At 39.9% G+C, this 9,282-nt stretch overlaps 1 protein-coding gene across 1 annotated transcript in view; it reads left to right on the top strand.

Moving 5' to 3' along the window:
• Positions 1-9,282, top strand: part of SLIT3 (slit homolog 3 (Drosophila)) — a gene marked incomplete at both ends in the record, with an annotated part of 216,259 nt that overhangs the window by 109,938 nt on the left and 97,039 nt on the right. The window lies entirely within an intron of this gene.

Here is a 9,282-nt window from a genome sequence, read left to right as displayed (position 1 = left end):
TGGGGGAGAAAAGCTGAGGTGTTTGAAGTTTAATCAGTCTGAAACAGTAGAGGAACATAAAGAAGGTAATGTCGGGAGGACACACTCAGAGATGCAGATGGGTTAAATAGAACTGTGTTTGATAATTAAATGAAACTGGATGACAAAACTATGCAGCATATTAAAAGAAAAACAACAGACCTAGAAACATTTATTCTGCACACTGTTTCCTTCAGCTTTCATTCCAGCTCCTCACCATCCTTTTAAATAGTATTTAGCAAGAAGTAGTTGCCTTCTTTTTGCAATTGATCATCGAGGCACTTTTCCCAGAGGCTATTTCCTCCCAGAACCAAATGACTCAAGCTTTTACTGATAACAATGAGCAACATCTGCAAAGGTTATGAGTGACCATGGGAAGGAGCTTCTGTGCAACAGGTAGATAATGTACATAATTCTTTTTAAAAGGAGAATTGGAAGCATTATAGCATGAAATGAAGGAACAGCAGGGAAAGGGGCATGTTTTTGCCCAGGGCTGTGAGACAGGCAAAGCTGTTGAATATACCATCAAATATGTTTAAGCATCATATTGCAATAGATACTATTTCCCATGATTTTCTGCTTTCTATTTAATGTGATGCATCAAAATAGTAATAATAAACCTCCCCCCTGCTCGGCTGTCTCCCCACAGCCATAGAATCTTGGACTAAAAAATTCTGAGACTTTATCTTGAAAGAGAAATTGGAGGAACAGGCTGTGACTAATTCTCTCCAGTTTAAAAAAGGGAAATACTGTCATTTTCAGTGGCATCAGTGAAATTCTGATGATCATTTTCTTTTTGGCTGCATCTGCCCACTCTGACCACCTAAGGATCCAACAGTGCTTGCCAGCCTTAAGTCACTGGAGGCTCCCATTCTTAGTAGGAATAACAGGAAAACAGAACACAAATGTCTGCACAGTAGTGTTTGATTAAGTTCACTATACATCAGTTTTGTTTTCTAAAGCAGCACTGGGCTTTAGGAAGAGGGGAAATGAAGCTATGAGCAGATTGTGTTGTCTCTGTGGTAGCTTATTGTCACTTGAAGAGTTGGCAGGATCCTTGATTGCTGTGTGACACTGTGTATAAAATAGCTTTTGGAAAGAATTGCCCTTGTATTCAGCTGCATATCTATTTTTCCCTGTGATATGTTTGCATTTTTCAGTGTATTGTGTATTTCAAAAGCAATGAAAGTTCCACCTGCTGTACTGACACAAACGATCTCTGATAATGATCAAAGCATATGTGTATCTACAAACACCACATCACAAAAGCTTTGTATCTTCTAATTCTTAGAAATAAGAGTCTTATAAAGAAGATCACTATTTGAAATAGTATGAACAAAACCTTTCTTCCTGCTTCCTCCTGCATCAGGGTATATGTTGTATCTTACTGACTTCAATTAGTTACTTCAGTTCCAGACAGTGCTGTACAATCAAAAGCACAGGGGAAAGTTGGAGGACAATGAACCATCTGTCAGCACTAGTCTCTCCTTTTTGGACACTACTCCTTGTTAACCCAAACCAAAGCAAAGTCAGCCTTTGTGGTACCTATGGATCCAGAGCTTGCTTATTTAGGGCTAGTGTCATGTCTCTCATGTTATCCTCTATTATTAGATGGTAATGTAGTTGGGTTTTGTCCAGTCATAATTTTTGAAGGTATTTGATAAAACCTATTCTCACTAATTGCAGTTTTTCTTTTAATTCTCTGTGTGTCTTTTTCCAGTCTCTGTCTTCATACATACTCACCTTCCTCGGGTTACCTGTCTGCTTTGGAACAGAGTTGCTGTTACTTGTAATCACCTGAAATTTCCTTCTCTCTTCTCTGCATTGTTGCACCCTTAGAAGCACAGAACTGCAGTGGATGGAGTCAGGGGAGCACATGCTGCACATCAGGACTACTTGTCTGGCCCCTATGGCACTTCATGCACTTCATGTCACTTGGTCCCCCTGGGTTATCCCCTTTTCTTCTCTTAGTGATATGTAAACACTATTTAAGCAATTTGAGCTCTCAAACTGGAAGGTGCAATCTCCTCAACCAGTGTTTAAAAGTCATAAAAGGTAGGTGAATTTAGTCCAGATCTTATATAATTTATTTGATTGAAACACTCTCCAGTTGTTGCCACAATTCTCCAATCACTCTGATGAAAACTTTACAAATTCCTTCCATTTTTAGTAAGCAAATAGTCATTTACAGACCATGTATTCATCTTTCTGCCCTTAGCATTTTGTTTGTTGGAAGGCACTTATATCCACCTGCTTCTGTCTGCCTCGTTACGGTGCTACAGGGACAGGTGCTTGGGGATGCATGACAATCCTGTCCTTGGTGTGTAGGTCTCCAGCAGCTCCTGCTTGAGCAGGCACCAAGCCCTGACAGCCTGTGGGTTTCTCCATGCTGGTGGGGACAGAGGTGGGGAGTAGCAGTCCTGCATAGGATGCTCTAGGTCTTCTCATGTAAGTAGGAAATCTTGGAGTAAGGGAGAGGGATGAGAAACACTGCCTATGATTTGGACAACTGGAAAATGAACTCCATTCAGATTTCTGTCTGTGTTTTGTGGTTTGTTTTGTATGTGTTTGGCTTTCATTCAGTTAAATGTGTTCTACCCTTTTGTCCCCCTGAAAGACACAAAGGTTCAGCAAAAAGTACCTTCAGAAACTCTCTAAATATACCAGAATTGAGGATATGTTTGTTGTACATAAGAATAGTTCTATATGAATGGAAGGCTGTTTAACAGGAACAGATCTCCTGCACATTAAATCCTAGACTGAATTCATATTATGAACCTGAAGTTTTCACTGTACACTCTAACTGAGTATATATGAGCTTTGGTTTGCATAAAATCTTTCTGAAGTTGAAGTCATTAGAGAACACAGTACAACTGCTATGGCTAACAGTAATGGAGCTAAATTCCCTTGTACTGCACACGTGTTCCTGTTGTTAATTTGGCTGTATTGGATACTGATTATAGCCCTCTCTTTTCTGTATGCTTTTGTTAGCAATTCAGATCTTTATGTTAATATTTGTGTCAGTTACTCTAAGCCATCACTAGCTCCTGATGAACGTGGTGGTGAGAGGCTCTTGCAGCAGTGAAGGAAAAGTGGGCAGCATAGAAACCATTTCACTCAAGGAAGCATAAGCTTAACACAAAACAGGTGGGTCTCTTTGGCAGAGAGTGTGGTTCTTAGCAAGAAAGTAAATTGACGTGTTCCAGTTATAAAGTTTATTTTAGGCTGTGCCTCATTTTATTTTTGAGTTGAAGTAGTCTTCAAAAAGACTAAACATCTGAACTGCTTTGTTACCTGCCAACATCCCTATTTGCAATTATAGTAGAGAGGCAATGAAAAGAGGGAGGATGAATGTTGAGTCACAGATGCATCCATATCATTAGGCATCCAAATAACATAGTTGTCCTAGATTCCCCATGTAGCCAGAGTACAGAGCTATATAGATTCCCCACTAGAGATCCAAATTGTCCTCTGGAAGTGTCTTCATAACTATAGCAGAAAGCTGAGTGATTGATTACTTTTGTAACCTCAGAAACTAAGGCAGCACAAAGTTTGTCCTCTTCTCTCACATTGCCATTCCATGTGTTGAGATTAAGCTGAGCAACACTTACCAGAGATGCTAAGTCAGCACTTTTTTGTGTGTATAGTGGTCACTTGAATAGGATAAAGAAAATAATTGGAGAGGCTCTGGCATGAAGACAGCTAGTCAGCTAAAACCAGTGCAAGAATGTTGGTGCCTGCAATTGGACAATAAATTTTTCAGCTGACTGTTCGGGGCTGCAGCAGTCTCCTGAGGCGTAACAGCTTGATGGGATGGTTAAAAATAGGGTCCTAGATACAAATTCTTAGCAAACTGCAGATTTGGTGACTGATTAACAGAGCTTGGATTACGAGAAGTGAAGTAATACTAAGAGCAAACCATACAGTGCAGCTTGGATGTGGAGGGTATCTAAAGGGAAGGGTTTCATGAAAGCTGGCAAATAATTGGAGATATGACCATTCATTTTTCAACTTCTTTTTTGCAAACATTTATGCAGGATGATCTTATGTACATCCAAAGGCTTATGGAATTTATTTGAAAATGTAATTTACAAAACAGTGTGTTTTCCTGGTATTTTTCCTCTCTTGTATTCTAGGGACATAAATTAGAGTTTTGACAGACTTTTCTTTGTGTGCTGGTACCTCTTGTTCATTGCAGTTGATGATTAGCTTAGGCAGTTATTGTAAGTGGTGTTTAATTAGCGCAGCAAAGGAATAGAGACTTGTTCAAAATATTCTCATGAGGTTTCTCAGGACGACGTTTGCAGAGTTCTGACTGCATTTGTTTCTAGTAGGACTGAAAGAGTTCATTGACACTGAAATTACTGAGTTTATTACATATATTCCACTTAATACTGTAAATCAGTATATAATATGAAAGTGTGTAGAAGGTATGAACTGTTACTTGTCATTGCTTAACAGACTACTGTGGATGAATTTATTTGAAGAGCCAAGGCCAGAATCACTGCTGTGCTAAACCAGTGTAGGACTAAGGATACAGAACTCTGCATCCTTCTTCAGTAGAGCCATAGAAAGGGAATGCCAGTTATAGATATAATTTCTAAATAAATGTGGTGTGGGTTCCAGGGTTATGCATAGTTTGAATTAATCAGGGGAGAAAATTAATGCCTTTTTGTGCCACATTGAATGAGTCACAAAAGAAAATTAATAATCTCATGTTTATATCAGTTTGGACCCTGGCTGGTTAAACATCTTGTGGAGATTGAAGATTTACTCTGCTAGGTTCCCCTAAAAAGCTGTGTTAGTTTCTTAGATTGTGAAGTTAGTAAATCAAATTGTCTTACTTTCATTGCTGTACCAAGCCCACGGTATGGGGTGACTGAGTTAACACTGTACTTATTTTCTGGAATTCCCATGTAACTATGTGATGACTTTTCTGTGTAAAAATGCTGGGTCATGGCAAAATGGTGAAGCAAAGAGCCTTACTGTGTTATCTGTCATCTCTTCTCAAGTATTTGCATTGTTCTCCATGTAGGCAATGAATAATCTGCTCGATGCTGACTTTGTTCTTTGGGCAGTGCAAACCCCTTACTAAGGAAAGTGATATGTTTTTAAAAGCACAAGCATTGACCTTCACTGAAGTCCAGCAAAATGTTGTGAGCAGTTGCAGAGGACAGACATTTCCTCTCTCGTTTGTGAATCCTGCAAGAACATTTGAGATGTGACTTTCAAAAGCACTGCCCACTGGCATAGCTCTGCAGACACTAAAGCCAGTGAGAGTTTTATTTCGGTGGGAGCAGTCAAGCCAAAACTCAATGCTCTGCTTTATGTGTCAAAGTTGCAGGAAGGAGTTACAAGAAGCAAAGCTGTTTGAAATAATGTCAGAAAGAGAGAATGCTTAGTTTCCATGAGCCAATGACGTACAGAACCCAACAAATGTGCCAAAAAACAGAATAACAAAACACTTTATATGTCTGTAGTAGCACATGTGTGCTACCTTGCTGTAAAGTGTAGATGAAACCAGAAAAAAGAAAAGCAATTACAGATTGTCAATGTAAGTGCCTCCAGCATGAAAGGGCTCTGGGAGTTGAAATCAGGCTCAAAGGGTGCTTGGGGAGCATTTAATGCCAGAGCTTGGCCATCAGCTCAGAATCTGCTGTTATTAATATGGGCTGTGGTATTTCTAAGACTGCATTTAAATAAATGGAGCAAACCAACATGGCATTTATACTGAAAGGAGACACCAGGAGAGAGTAAGTAATAAAAAGCAGCACAGAATGGGCATTCACTGTGTGGTGGAAGTTGCACATCCTTGCTGGAAGGAGCTGTTTGCAGTCCTTTGGTAGTGTTTCCTGTTGTGTCAGTTCTGTCTCTGAATCCACCTGGCCTCTGTTCGTGTACACTAACCCCAATTGTGCTCCAGGGTGTTCCTGCAGTTGTAGCATAAAGGATGACCTCTTGTATCCAGCACCTTTTTGCATGGGTGGAGTGGAGAGCAGCTCTCCGTGAACCTTCAGCTTGTGCTTCTCCATGCTGCTTCCTCTCAACGCTCTTCTCTCTTTGGCGCTGCCTAACTCTGACTCTGGCTGTTCATGGGGTTTTCCTTTGTGCTTGATCTAACCATGTGGTAGAACAATACAAATTGAACATGGTTCTGTCAAGCACCATGGAAGGCTGCATACTCCCTGCCGCATGGCATGCTGGGATACTTCTGCTGGTTTCAGAAGCATCAAAAGGTGAGAGATTCCCCTTTTCTCCCAGGAAAAATGAACAAGGTGAAGTGTTGCTTAACCAGGCTCCTGGGCACTGTGTGGGGAGCCCAGGTGATGTTTGTGACAGACTTTCCTGAGGGCTTGCATGCACAATAACCATTTCTAAGTAATTAATCTGTTTAATTGCTCTTGCAATGAAAAAGTTAGGGCATTTTGTTGGTTAATATGGTTCAAGGGTGATTCCAGCCATACCTACAGAGATGAAAAATCACTTTTGTCTTCTTACCTGATAAATAATTTAAACTGCATCTGTGTGTTTGAGCTGTCCAGGGAGTCCTGCTATGTGAGGTACCCTTTGGATGCTGTTTCTGTAACAAGAGACCTGCTGCTTAATGTAACTCTGGACCTGATCTGAGCAATCTTAATGCACTGGCAGTGCATTTGAAGAATTAGACTGCAAAAAAAAAGCTTCAGAAGAGTCTGCAAAGCATTATCTTTTATCTCTTGAAATGACATGGGTAACACACCCTGTATGAAAATGCTATTATCCAATAGTTCCATGGCACAAAGCTGAGTCAGCATATCTAAATGGGCCATTTTAGCTTTGACAGCTTAGATAAGATCTTTAAAATACTTCTCCCTAACTTCCCCCCTACATAGAGATAATGACACCTATTCATAAAGGACTTTGACAGCCTCATGCAGAAGTTTTCTTACACTGAAATACTGCCTTGTCTTGCAGATTTGTCACATAACTGTTGTGGAGCCCTTAGAAGAAGGACATGTGAGATTCTTAGACTTTATTTGTAATCCCTGATAAGAATTAACACTAGTGATATGAAATTATGACAAACAATGTACCTCCTTTTTTTAAAATGAGAATTATGATTTCATGGTTGCATGAAGAAGTAAGAGTTGGGGTTCCTGGGTTTTTTTGTCCAAGTTTTAGACCAAGTGATCTGTGGTCATATTTTTGATACAAATTTGAGGCAGTTGGATCATTTTATAGAATTAATGTATTAGGTCAGTTTTCAAGCCCCTGTCGAGACAGCTTGATTTGTTGCAGAACAGATCATCTAGCACTCCTTTTAAGTCCTTTGGGGGAAGCTAAGTTTTAGAAACTGAACTTAGGTCTGCTAAACAAAAAGAAGATTAGAACAGAAAGATCTTTCTCTCCCTTGCTTAATTTCTCCATATGTGTGTCAGAAAGGCACATGAAATTTCTGAGCACTTGGAAATGTGCTTCATCTCAGTACTGCTGGTTAGCAGAATGTCATGTGTATTTGTTTTATGAAGATGTCGTGTGTATTTGTTGTATGATGAGGAATCACAGTGCCCTAGTACCTGATAGTAGTGTCACATAGGCTGTGAAATGAAAATGTTGTAGAGTAACTAGCAATTCAAATAACCACAACTGCCCTCAGTTAAACTCAGGCCCTGCTGTTGCCTTGGCCACTCTTGTTATAGCCAACTTAATTCTTCCTAATTCTGGAAATTACCAGGAACTCCCATGTCATGTTCTGTCCTGCATCTCTTCCATGGCTTCCCATGGGTGATTCTGTAGTGTGCAAGAAGTACTGCATGTATGTGATGGCTCACTGTGCTTCCTGAGTCCTGTTGTGTTCCCTCAGCCCTGCAGCCACACACTGATAAAGCCTCATGTGCAGAAATGGATATATGTGCTTAAACAATTCTGCAAGCAGATGGCTGAATTTCACATTGCTATCCCAGATGGGAATATCTTAATAGAGCAGCCACCTGTCCAAGTGATCTCAGGGCTCAGGTCAAACAGTAAATTTTATCTAGTCTTTGGCAGGTGCTCTCACGAGCTAACAGATGACAGTGCTTGCTGAGCTATTGGTAACTTTGATTCAGTGCTTCCCTGGGTTACTTTTATTTAAACTCACTCAGAGGGGAAAAAATATTAAAAAGAGAGAGAGAAAGAACAAAAAGTATGAAGGTGATGTTTGCTCCCTTCCTCTCCTGCTGGGCTCAGAGGCCTTTCCCCTGTTGCAAGCATGGTGGCTGTGGACCCATGCCCAGGCAGCATCAACTTCTCATAGCTGATGCAGTTGGAAAGTTGTATGCCATCAGGAGACTGGGACTGCCAAGTCAAAATGTGGTAGAATTCATTATTGACTTTGCCAGAAAGCTTGAGATAAACCTAAACCCTGAGCTTTACCCTCTAATGTTAATACACTCCTTCTTCTCCTTCATTAAGCATTCCACTTACTTTCCCATCCCTTTTTTCCCATAGGGAAATGAATCTTGTATCCATCAGTAGACTAAAAATTATACATAATAAATTTTTACCCTATGTAATTTCATGTTGTTTGTGATTATTTTGTCAACAAATGCTTTTACTATGGAAATTAGAAGTGCTTCTTCAGGAGTTAATTTGGGTTTCTCCAAGACACTCTCAGATCTCTGAAAAATGTTGGTGGGTTTTTCAATGTGTACTGTAATTGCAGCAGTTTTAATAAACTCTGGTCCTGATAACTGTTCATCTTTGGCATTATTTCCAAGGAATCATATATGACCAAACATGCTGAGTACCAATCTTAGAATATTTAGGACTGGAAATCAAATGTTGGGGGGGTTTTAAAAGGATAAGAGTTTAAATGATGATGGTGGAGGGAAAGGCTAAGCCTGTATTTTTACAATGCTTTAAAATGCCCAGTGGTCCTAATATTTTGAGTGCTGTGCTGCCAGTGAAGTCACACTTTAGATGTGTAATTTACAATAAGCACAAAACCCAGCACAGTATTTAGCACCACTGAAGTGGTAAGGTACAAAGCTCTATGTCAAGCTTCTCATAATCCAGTTCGGAATTACAAAGCTAAACCGAAGTGTGTCTGTGGAATCAAAATGTTAGATTGCCTGTAGAATTGCTTGTTTTCACTGCATCGCCCTGTGGAGGTAATGTGTAATATAAATTAAAATAATAGTGGGTTTAGGCAACTTCTTTTTTCTTTCAGTATATAGTATGTGATCATAAAATGAGCAGTGGAGTATTTATCAGTCTAGGAAGGGGAAGCAGGTGATGAATGTC

This window comes from Acanthisitta chloris, unplaced genomic scaffold (assembly GCF_000695815.1).
Source record: "Acanthisitta chloris isolate BGI_N310 unplaced genomic scaffold, ASM69581v1 scaffold375, whole genome shotgun sequence".
Taxonomy (NCBI): Eukaryota; Metazoa; Chordata; class Aves; order Passeriformes; family Acanthisittidae; genus Acanthisitta; species Acanthisitta chloris.
The sequence above is the reverse complement of the archived record's forward strand: the minus strand, read 5'-3'. Positions and strand labels throughout refer to the sequence as shown.